This window comes from Tamandua tetradactyla, chromosome 26 (assembly GCF_023851605.1).
Source record: "Tamandua tetradactyla isolate mTamTet1 chromosome 26, mTamTet1.pri, whole genome shotgun sequence".
In the NCBI taxonomy this organism is placed as follows: domain Eukaryota; kingdom Metazoa; phylum Chordata; class Mammalia; order Pilosa; family Myrmecophagidae; genus Tamandua; species Tamandua tetradactyla.
The window spans coordinates 19,485,347-19,497,798 of NC_135352.1; the positions used below are offsets into that span (position 1 = coordinate 19,485,347).

Consider the following 12,452-nt stretch of genomic DNA (forward strand, 5'->3'; position numbering starts at 1 on the left):
TGGGTAATCAGTCTGAAACAACAGCAGACTAGGGTCACCTTCAAAATTATTACAAGCAGAATGATCAGTCCTGCCTAGAGGAGTGGGCCATGAGCCCCAACCATTGTTAAATCAGGAAAAGATGTCACATAACTACTGTAGAGAAATAAGAAGGCTGCCTTATAGGCCTCATAATAGAATGTTTTACTTTGCTCATCTCATTGATCCAGGTATAAAATATTGTTTTGGCAATCCAAAGTCCCCTCCTAGACTGGCCAGCAAGTTGTTGTAGGCTATGCAAGGATAGTCTTGGCAGGTGTCTATGGAGGGGGGGAAAGGAAGGGGCTGCCACCATTCCAGTCAAATGGCCCCAACAGTGGATCCCACTCTCCCTTCTCCAGATTTTCTGGTTGATCCACTCTCTGATAAAAGTAATTTGACATTTAGGGAAGATTTTCACTCTAAGTCCAATTGTATACACAATGCTTTCAGATTAATAGGGTTGGGATACTTGAGGTACCGAAGAGGTCCATGGTTAAGAAATGTCTGTTTGTTGTATTCAGCAGCACAGTAGTCAGATATTTATCAGTGGTATTGGGTGCTGGGTGATGTTTTCAACAACTTGTCAAATTCGGAGTGATGGCCACTATCTAGGATAGGTTTGTATTGCTACATTCAGCAAGTATGTGGGAGTCACACAGACTACCCTGTGAGAAAGAAAAGAATCTTTCTCCTTCTCTGACCTTCTTCCTGGCTCTTGGTCCCAAAGGTGTTCACTTTCTATCAATTGGGGGTACTTCTTCCCATCAACTGTGATATGAGCAGTTTTGTCCTGTGTCCTTCGGCAAGAATAGTGTCCCTGATTTACCACCAGGATGGTTAATTCAGATCGTCTGGCTTGGATTCTCTTGTGATTCAATGAAATTTTCTACTTACTGATGTATATCTCTTGGGGCTACCCAGGGCAAAACAGCAGAATCACCCTAAGGAAAATGTACTAGAGAGCTCAAGTTGATAGTCATTATTTTTCAGATCTTTGTAAGCAAAAATCTATGATCTTCACTCAGAAGGTAAATGGAAAAGGAGGTTACTGTTTTCCACTCCCTGCTGATTAGTAGCCATCCTAATCTCTCATGTATTTGAATTTTCAGGAGGGGGTCACAGGAGATAGAAGACCCTTGCAGGATCCCCCATGGAGACTGAAGTTTGATAATTAAAAAAAGAAAGTTGTGCTGTTGAAGGGAAGGGTCAGACAGCCTAGTTAAACATGCAGCATGAGAATGCCCAGGTCCATTGGCTTGAGGACTGTGCTGCTGGGCAATATTCTTAGCCTTGGCCAGGTTCTGGCAGATGAGATAGCTTTTCCGTGCTATTTCAGCGTATTTGGACAAAAGTGGCAGTCCATATGTATAATTCTTTGTTGTGGAGAGGAACTAGAAGTTAAAGGCCCTAGTGTTAGTGGCAGATCTCAGAAAATGGCAGGTAGTATTTGTTCTCAGAAAATGAGGACTCCTCCAGGAGAAGGAATCCTTGTAAGCTAGACCTAGTTTACATAGGAAAGGATTCCCTGGGGAGGTAGTAAAAGAGCTCACACAGTGCTGAAGAACCCAAAGCTCAAAGTAGAAGTAAAGATAAATCCATTAAAATAATTGGCTGATCTTGAAGCCCTGACTGTGTTCTCCGTGTGCCTTTTCACTTGAGAGGGAAACCCTGAACTTCATCAGCCTTCTTGAACCAAAGTATCTTTTCCTGGATGCCTTTGATTGGACATTTTTATAGACTTGCTTTAATTGGGACATTACCTCAGCCTTAAAACTGTAGACTAGTAACTCATTAAATTCCCCTTTTTAAAAGCCATTCTGTTTCTGGTATATTGCATTCCGGCAGCTTGCAAACTAGAACAGTAGTGATTGTATCTCTTGGTGGCAGTGGCTCATGAAGAAATCAGGAGAATGAAGATTTAGTGATAGAAGCCTGCCTGAACTACATTATGTTCCGAGAGACAAAGGAGGCATGGCTACACAGAGTTGCCATATTTAAAGAAATAGCCAGTTTCTCTGACAATAAAAAGGGAAACATTGAGATGTGAACCAGTGAGATGTGAAATTTATTCCTGTTACATAGCAGCCTCTTGCTGATAGCCAGTCCAGGAAAAAATGGACCTGCTCAAATTTGAGCAGCAAGGACCATGTCAGTAATACAGTATCTGCATTTAGCTATTGCTCTAGTTTGCTAGCTGCCAGAATGCAATATACCAGAAACAGAATGGCTTTTAAAAAGGGGAATTTAATAAGTTGCTAGTTTATAGTTCTCAGGCTGAGAAAATGTCCCAATTAAAACAAGTCTTTTAGAAATGTCCAATCAAAGGCATCCATCCAGGGAAAGATACCTTGGTTCAAGAAGGCCGATGAAGTTCAGGGCTTCTCTTTCAGCTGGAAGGGCACATGGGGAACATGGAAGTCATCTGCTAGCTTTCGCTCCTGGCTTCCTGTTTCATGAAGCAACCAGGGAGGTGTTTTCCATCTTCATCTCCAAAGGTGACTGGCTGGTGGACTCTGCTCCATGTGGCTATGTCGTTCTGCTCTGCTCTCTCTGAATTTCTTGCTCCAAAATGTTTCCTCTTTTGTAAGACTTCAGAAACTGAAATTAAGACCCACCCTAATGGGTGGAGACGTGTCGCCACCTAATCCGGTTTAACAACCACTCTCAATTACATCACCATCTCCTGGAAGATGATCTAAGTACAGTTTCAAAAATACAATGCTGATAGGGATTAGAAGAAATGGCTGCCTTTACAAAATGGGGTTAGGATTAAAACATGGCTTTTCTAGGGTCCATATATCATTTCAAACCAGCACAGCTATAATAAAATAATTTATAAACAAAAGCAACCTCTCACTACAAATAAAGAAAACAGAAATATTGCCATAAATGTTTGAAACTACAAAAATTATTCTCTATGAATAACAAAATAGTTACAACTATAAAGAATTTTAAAAAGAGATAGCCAGAAAATAAGAGGAGGTGACATGTACCTGGAAAATCCTGCTTGTGAACAAAGAAGCAAAAATTTTTAAAAAGTATTGCCAACCAAATTAAGCAGTGTATGAAATAACATGCTTCTCCTAATGTTGAACCATCTGTACAACTCTGGGATAAACATTATTTTTGTTATTTCATACACTGCTTAATAACTTTTATCCCAGAATTGTAGGGATGGTTCAACATTAGGAGAAATAGAAATTAGATGTAAACCATCACATTAATCATTTAAAGGAGAAAGAGTATATGACTGTATCAGTAGATACCATAAAGATTTATTAAAATTCACCATTCATGATTAAGAAAAAAATAAACTATAAAAGCAAGTGAGGGCTGTCCACGGTGACTCAGCAGGTAAGAGTGCTTGCCTGCCATGCCCGAGGACCCGGGTTTGATTCCCAGTGCCTGCCCATGTTAAAAAAAAAAAAAAAAAAAAAAAAAACAAGTGAACTTTCCTAATTAGGTATAAAAGGTATCTGTTAAAATCTCTAGCAAATATTAAGTAGTGAAAGTTGCCCAATTCGTCATTCTGCTAGTGGTTTTAGCCAAGGCTTAAAATAAGGAAAAGAAATACAGTTAATAAAAACTATAAAAAGAAAGAGACATGTCATTATTTACTTACGATATGATTTGCCCATAATAGATTATCTACATAGAAAATTCAAGACAATCTCTAGAGAACAATGAAACTAATATTAGCATTCAGCAGTTTTTCTGAATTCAGGTATCCAAAAATCATTAGGATTTTTATTTACTAAACAATTTAGATATATAATTGAAAATGAAATCTCTTTCGCAATATCAAGAAAAATAAGATACTTCAAAAATAAATCTAACAAAAATGTATAAAATATTTATAAGTAGAATATCAAAATTGAAAATGAATAGAGAGGAAGAAATCTTTTTATGTATTTAATTGTAAGTCTGTTCCTTTTGCTTTATTATAACAGCCCTTTATCCTTCCAGTTTTATTTTCATCAAAGAATTAGTCTTTATGACAGAGTTGGAAGTGATAGGACAGACTAAGAAGAAGCCAAGGTAATAATCACCTTAAAACAATTCTGCAATAAAAGTTAGAGCCTAGAAAATCAAGCAGAATCTCTCTGGCTTTCTGGTAGATAAACAAAATTATATATATATGTTTATTTTTGTATGCTGTATGGTAGGAGTTACATTTCATTCTTTTTATCCATGTGAATACCCATTATTTCAGCACCGTTTGTTGAATTTTTGCTTGTTTGGCTTTTTGTTTGTTTGCTTGTTTAGGGAAAGGTGCATGAGCTCGGATTGAACCCGGGTCTCCCGCATAGCAGGCAAGAATTCTACCACTGAACTACTCTTGTACCCCCAACAAGATATATTTTTGAAATTTGATTTTTTCAGAGTAAGGAAGATAAAATCTTTTAAGGAAAGTTTCTTAATATTACTTTTTCCACTTTTAATAATTGAATTAAAATAGATTAGTTATAATCTACTTAGATTAATTGGATTATAAAAATATCTCATGGATGCTATGGGTGTTCTTAATCACCTTAGTCATTAAGTTTTAAGTGTTTTGTTTTTTTCCTAGGCTAACTTTCAAGTTGCTTCCTTCAATAAAGCCACCCAGGTTTCTTGGTAAAAATCTATAGTACTTTTTTCAAAGTTTTGTTGAAAAATTAAAACTACTTCTATATTTAAATATTAATACCATACCAAATTTTGTTACTGGATGTTTCAGGATACCAGAAAAATTGATGTAATTTCCTCTCCAAATTAGACTTAAATCACATTTGCATCTTTTCATTTATTCTCACTCTTTAAGAAGAGTCTAGAATTATTTTACTAAAAGCTAATAATAGCTGGCATTACTATTTATTGAGTCTTTTCCTTCTTTGGTGTGCTGATTTGAAGCTATTATGTACCCCAGAAAAGCCATATCCTTTTATCGTCATTCATTATGGCTGGATAGGTAGTTTTCATGGAAATGTGCTCCACCCATTCAAGGTGGAGTTGCTTACTGGAGCCCTGTAAGAGGGAACCATTTTGGAAAAAACTTTAGAGCCAACAGAGCCCACATAGCCAGTTTAGTACACCTTCATTTGGAGATGAAGTAGGAATACGCCCCTGGGGGAGCTTCATGAAACAATAAGCCAGGAGAGGAAGCTAGCAGAAGTCCCCATGTGCCTTTCCATCTGGGAGAGAAACCCCAAACTTATTGGCCCTTTCCTTGGAGTTAAGGTGTCTTTCTCTGGATGCCTTAGTTTGGACATTTTCACAGCCTTAACCTAATAAATTTAATTAACTTGCACTTAATAAATTCCCCTTTTAAAAAGCCATTCTGTTTCTGGTATATTGCATTTGTTCTAGTTTGCTAGCTGCCGGAATGCAATACACCAGAAACGGAATGGCTTTTAACAAGGGGAATTTAATGGGTTGCTAGTTTACAGTTAGTTCTAAGGCCGAGAAAATGTCCCAATTAAAACAAGTCTAAAGAAATGTCCAATCAAAGGCATCTAGGGAAAGATACCTTGGTTCAAGAAGGCCGATGAAGTTCAGGGTTTCTCTCTCAAGTGAGAAGGCACATGGCGAACACAGTCAGGGCTTCTCTCTCTCAGCTGGAAGGGCACATGGCGAGCACAGCGTCATCTGCTAGCTTTCTCTCCTGGCTTCCTATTTCATGAAGCTCCCCGGGAGGTGTCTTCCTTCTTCATCTCCAAAGGCTGGTGGACTCGCTGCTTTGTAGTGTTGCTCTCTCTGAATGTCTCATTCTCCAAAATGTTTCCTCTTTTATAGGACTTCAGAAACTAATCAAGACCCACTCAAATGGGTGGAGACATGTCATCTCCCTAATCCAGTTTAACAACCATTCTTAACTAAATCACATCAACCAGGGAGATGATCTCATCACAGTTTCAAATATACAGTATTGAATAGAGATTATTCTACCTTTAAGAAATGGGATTTATATTAAAACATGGCTTTTCTTAGGGGGCATACTTCCTTTCAAACCAGCACAGCATTCCAGCAGCTTTCATAAACTAAACTATTTGGCATATGCTTTATGTATTTATTCTTTACAAAAACTATGCAAAAGAACTTGTGTTATCCCCATTTTACAAGTAAGGAAGCAAAGGTTTAGTAAACTCAATGCATGGAAGTTCACACAGCTCAAAAGTGATTGAACTGGGATTTGATCTTGCATTGTCTGATTTCAAGTTCTGTATTCCTTTCACAATATTGGGCTTTTCTGAATATGGACACATATCTCATGCACTGGAAATTTAACCCAGTAGATTCAGGGAGTCATTATAACTGTAAATAAATGAGTAAGAACATTTATTTATATGATGCCTTAGATGTTAAGTAAGTACTTCAGTGGGTCAATATTTTTAGTTTCTGCTACATCATGCAGATTTTATTTTCTACTTTGAATCCTTGAAAACAAATTAATTTGGCCTGGCAGAAGGTACTTTAACATTTACAAACACACTTGAGAAGGAATCTTGGCAGGTATATCTGCTTCCCATTGGTAACATTTTAGAATTTAATAACAGGCTGTAGAGAACTGAATGTTTTCAAACAGTGTTTTAAAACTCTGATGGTAAAATGTTGAACTAAGCGCACACACACACACTTGAAATACTTCTCTATGTCTTTTCTTGCTATTCTCATTAACAAGGAGTTATCAAATAAGTGTTGTCTTTTACTTATCTGTTGATGGCCTATGGAAAGTACTTTACTTTTTTTTAAATAAGTCAAATAGATACTTTTAATCTTCCCTACTATGCTCTGTACCACACCACCAGCACTGTCAAACTTGATTTGTCTATAAAGACTACTTTTAAGTGAAAAACTGGATTTGTTCCATTTATAATCCTTGTCCTATTACTTGAGATTTCCTTGGAAAGTTAAGAAACAATCTAAAATGTTGACTTATTTATTTAGAATGTCAAACATTTGTCTATTAAAACAATATTCCACTTCTCTTTGGAAGTGGTGAGAACATATTTTAAAAATTATTGCATATTTGTTATCTGATTTCTAGAAATTTTTATGAAAGATTTGGATTGTACAGTAAAAGGAAAGCTCATAAAATAAAATGAGACAGAATTATACAATAGTAGACCACTTCAGGAATATAATTAATGGCATTCAAAATGAAGAATAATTAATGAGAAAAATAGCCTGGTACAGAACCTCTGTCCCTATGCTGACTTCTGGTAAAGAACAAGTCTATGTATGTACAATTAGAAGTTGTGTCTTTTTACCATTCCTGATAGAATTAGTGTTATGAGTTATGAAAGTGTTATTCTCTTAGTTCTCAGCAGACTGTGTTCTGAGGCTGGTGATTTTATTTCTTCATTATTGTACAGTATTTGTAGCTAGGATAAGAATAGAATGTATGCTGGGGAGAGGAAGCTATTAATAGTACTTTGGGGTGTGGAATAGAGACAGATTTCCTGATATAGAGGAAATAAGATATGCAAATATTAAAACATACAAAAATATCAGAGCTTCATGGTTCCGAGTAAAAAAATAATAATGAAGAAATACTCATAAGTAAATCCTCCTTATCTCTTGATTCCTAAAAGTGGAAATGCTTGATAGCTACTATTTACAGATGCTGATGAGTGTTTGAGGAGCTGAATGTGCATCATTGATTGGTTCTGATTTCATTCCCTTCTCAGTCTACCCACACAAAACAAGCTTGATGATAGACAATCAGCATCCGCATGACTTAATTTTATTATGACTCCAAATGGAATAGTCAAGTAAATTATTGGACCACATGGTATGTAATTTCAAGCAGAATAGGAGAGATGCATGATTTAGGGTTTTCAGGAAGCAGTATGACTTGGAATATCAAAATAATATTATAATAGTATGCTTAGAAGCACATAATTCAGGTCTTTAGGGCAACCTAAGGCTCTTCATAGATGGCCATCAGCTCCAACCAGAAAATATTAGTGTGATAAGTAGTAACATATTTTCAAATACAAAGGAAAACATCCTAAGAATCTATGACTGGATTTTTTTTTAATTGAATAACCCAGACTCTATCGTAGTAAATCACAATAAGGTATACATTTTCTGTTTCTTAACAGATGATACAGTTTCTTTATTATAGGATGAAGTGCATACCCAAATGTTTCTTCTGTTTCAAAGAAATTTATATGTTTAATTAAGTATTATGAAAAGTTAAAAGCTGGATATTAGTATATATTACTACAAAATTTTCACATTCATGAAAAGTTCTTTAGTATACACACATCAGAGTTTATCAGTGGAAATGTATTTCTTGGAACCATTCAAAACTAAACAGCTCTGATTAAAAGTGGAAATAACTCTTTTTCTCTTCCAAATTTATTTGAATAAAAGTGTAACTTATCTTACAGATATCACCTCTTATAGTTTATTTTGATCTTTAAAAGCAAGAACTAAATAATTGCTGATAATATTTTTTCCAGTGAAATAACTGTTCGTTTTGGTTGATCTTAAACAATTTTTCCCATCAGGCAATTGAATCACTTAGTCAGCTGAATATAGGTTATGTCTATTTGCAAACAAGTAATTTCCATATATGGCCAAAAGTGTATTTTTGTTTGCCTGAGGAGTTATGGCAACAGTGTAATGAAATAAACAAATATATTTTTAAGATACATAGTTTTTTTAAATAAGTCTAGTTTTTAATTTTGTGTAGTAGGAGGAATCAATGGCTTCAGTAATGTAAAAAGCATTTTAAAACCACATGTATAGAGATGTACCTGACGTTTTTTAGCATTTGAATGCAGTTGCCTGAGTCTTTATTATAAAATCACTATTAAATAAACCTTGCTGTGATGATCTAGTACATGGAGTAACTACCTAGCCTCCACATTCCATACCACTGCGCAGTGGTGGTTACAAATAATATTTGTTGAAACATTTATCCTTAATGTATAATTCCTTTCTATGGAATTAAATATTTAACCTTAAGAAACTTTTCTTGGTGGCTGAAATGACCATAAAGGTATTTCTCATCTTTGTTTCTTACAAATGCAGTATATATATTGAATATGAAATGAGAGTGTTTTTGTTTAATATTAAAACTTTTTAATATTAAAGAGTTTTAAGAAAGCTGCTGCCAGTAATTCACTTGTGGATAGTAGGAATTTAAGTGTATGAATTCCCTGAAATGCGTATCTATGGTACTCTATTCACTTACACCACTTGTTTACCAAATAAAGAAATCAGTTATTAAAAGATGTATAATTAAATAATGTTATTTGAAACTGGAATATACAAAGGAATGTATAAAATATATTTAGACTATTAAATCTTTTTCTGAACAGTTGGTATTTAATTTTTCACTTTCACTAATAACTTTATAGCATTCAACCAATTATGGATATCTTAACAAAACTGTAGTCTTATTTAAATTGTGTGTTCTGCAGAAGACTGAAGCTTTTGCTTTTCAGAGCTACAACTGCATAGTACTGCATAATTTCACTGCATAAATCAAATATAAATCCAAAAGAGTTGAAAACATGTAATTTTTCTTCTGCTTGAAGGGAAACTATTTTTTCCTTGAACTAAGTCTCCTATGAAACCTTATTGGACTGAAGGGTTAAAAAGTACGGTTGCTATAGTTGAAGTGGGCATGAAACACATTGACCCTCAGGAGGTTATTTTGAAAAATAAGCAAGATAGATCCTTAAAGAAGGACACCTTTAGACCAGTAGAGTTCTTAGTTCACTACAGGGCTACGAAATCCTCCAGAGGCAGGAAAGATTCCCTGTAGTCATGTTCAGTTCAATGTTTATTGAATACCTGACTGTTACATAAATGCTGAAAGTATTTTCCCACTACAGTGTAAGTTCTTTGAGATAGGGATTTATATCTGTTTTGCATGTGCCTGACTCAGAGAAGGTGTTCAGTAAATAATTGTTGAATAAATGAAGATTAAATGGATAAATAGAGTTAGGCTTCGGAAATTTACAAGCATGGTTTGTATGTTCACTAATTGTTATGGCGCTGTAAGCCATGGATGGAGATAGTTAAACTTTTATGTTATTTACCTATTGATCAGTTTTAGAATAGTGATTCTGTTTGTATGCACCTTATCCATTTGATTACTTAACAATAGTTTGATATCTTACTATGTGGTAAAAATTTTGAAGAACCATGTGAAGATGAAAGATGAGTAGGATATGATACCTGTCCTCAGGTAACTTACTTGTTCATTGAGGAAGATGAATAAGATGTGCATTGATATATATTGTACCTGTATACAATAGTATATAGTATCCCTAACATGTGTCCAAAATCTTGGTTTTCCAAGATTGTACTGGGAAAATGCAAAGGTGGAAATGAAATACTTTCCAAAGGGGACTATATTTAAAGTTCTTCTTTTATTAACTAGCAAATATCCAAGTAGTTTTTTTACTGTTGTTTTCAGCATTACTGTTTTAATCTCACCTTGGGCTTCAAACTAATGCTCTAAAGGAAGAGTTTCTGATTTTATATGAAAGTTTAGATACTCCAGTGTATTATTGACTATACTTCATTGTCTTAAGTTGTGTTTTATTGCATTCATTGTTTCTTCCACCTTTTAAGTTGTTTTTTTTTTTTTTTTCACCAGTTTGTGGTACAATCGTTCTTTGGCTATTTTGTTGTCCAACAGTTACAAAATGTGAAATTCTGAGACTTACAGATGCTCTAACTTGCTGATTGAAGAACCAGCCAGAATGAGTCTTTTGACTATTGATCTGTTGTTGAATGTCAAATTAGACAGGTTCCAATCTGGTAAATTAGTCACAATCATCTTCTTGAGTAACTATTATTATTTCTATGGGATATTGAAAATTCCTATATCAAAGGAATAAGAAGCTGAAGAATGTTATATACCAGGTAGATATTGAAATTTGATTTCAGCTTTCAAATGGAATGAGTACTTAGATATAGACCAGTGATTCTGCATAGAATAATTAGGAAAGATAATTAAAATACAGTAATCATCTATTTGAGTAGTAAAGTGGTACTGAGATAATGAAAACTAAAGAGGTAAGGACTCTGGTAAAAGGAGTGCCTAGGGGAGATAGTTGATTCCACAGACACTTTTTTTTTTAAGAAGCAATGGGTTTATTGATGGGGTCCAGTGACAAAGACATAAGTGGCATCAGTTGGAATACAGCAACATATTCCTCCAAGGTTCCTTTGTTCACCCTCAGGACAGACATAGTGGGCCACAACAGTGTGATGATGCATAGCAGTGCAGGTATAGGCATAGGTTGGGGATGTTACACTGGTGCTTTTGAGCACGGGGTGCATGTTGCGGGGTTGTAGAGGTGTGTTGCGGGGGCCATGGGTATGTGGTGCAGCTTAAGCAGACCTTGGAGCACAGGAGCAAGGTATAGCATTCTGAGTCCCATTCTCCCCATCCATGCATGCCTGAGGGCTCTGGGCTTCAGTTTGAAAAGGGCGTGTTAGGCTGTTTGCACCAGCTGGAAGATCTCCAATTCGCTGCATCTCAGTTTTTCAGCTTTTGTAACCAGGGCCTCCCTATGTGGTGTAGAGACCCTCCCGGGACATTTCCACACTGGAATCGCCATCTCAGTTGCCTTCCTTTCCCTTCTCTAGTTGTTCCTTGGAGCAAGGGTGAACTCGACCTATTCTGTTCTGCCATCTTCCTGGTTCCAGAATGCTAGGTCCAGCCCTTTTGCACTGTCCGACTCAAAAAGCCTCAAGATTTTGTTTTGTTTTCCATCAGCCCTGCCCCCTTTCTGCTGGGGTAAAAATTATTAGCATCATTAATGCTTAGTACAGATTTTTCTGCATTGGGGGCTTATTTTCAGTAGTTAGAATGTGTTAATTCTGCAAGTGGAGCATGATTGAGCCAAGTCCTTGCTGCTAGTAAAGTCTGTTTCCTTTCCCCGTCGGTAACCAGCCTGCCATACCCATGGGGGAAGGGTGCCGACCTCCATAGTTTGGGGGACTTACAGTTCTGTGTGGGGTCTTAGCTGGTCCAGCTTGTCCAGACTGGTGTATGCTGTGTGTCTGGTCACTGATGTAGCCCCAGCAGTTGTTCTGTACTGTTCCTGGCTGTTTACTAGCCGCTCTGGAGGACAAACTAAATTCTATACCTCGCTAAGCAGCCATCTTGCCCCATCTGCGTGATTGGTTTTAATTCTTAATGTTTGATAAAATTCACCAGTGTAGCCATCTGGTCCTGGGCTTTTCCTTGAATGGAGATTTTTTATGGCAGTTTCAATCACTTTGCTTATCATTGGTCTTTTGAAATCTTCCTCTAGAGTCAGTTTGGGTGGTTTGTGTGTTTCTAGGAATTTGTCCATTTCATCTAGGTTATTTATTTGTTGGTGTACCGTTGTTCATAGTGGCCTCTTCTAATCCTTTAATTATTTCAGTGGGGTTGGTGCTAATGTCCCTGCTTTCATTCTGTTTGTATTGTC

General features: G+C 36.1%; 1 protein-coding gene across 6 annotated transcripts in view; it reads left to right on the plus strand.

Moving 5' to 3' along the window:
* The window catches only part of TUSC3 (tumor suppressor candidate 3), a 267,076-nt gene that overhangs the window by 169,134 nt on the left and 85,490 nt on the right, over positions 1 to 12,452 (plus strand). The window lies entirely within an intron of this gene.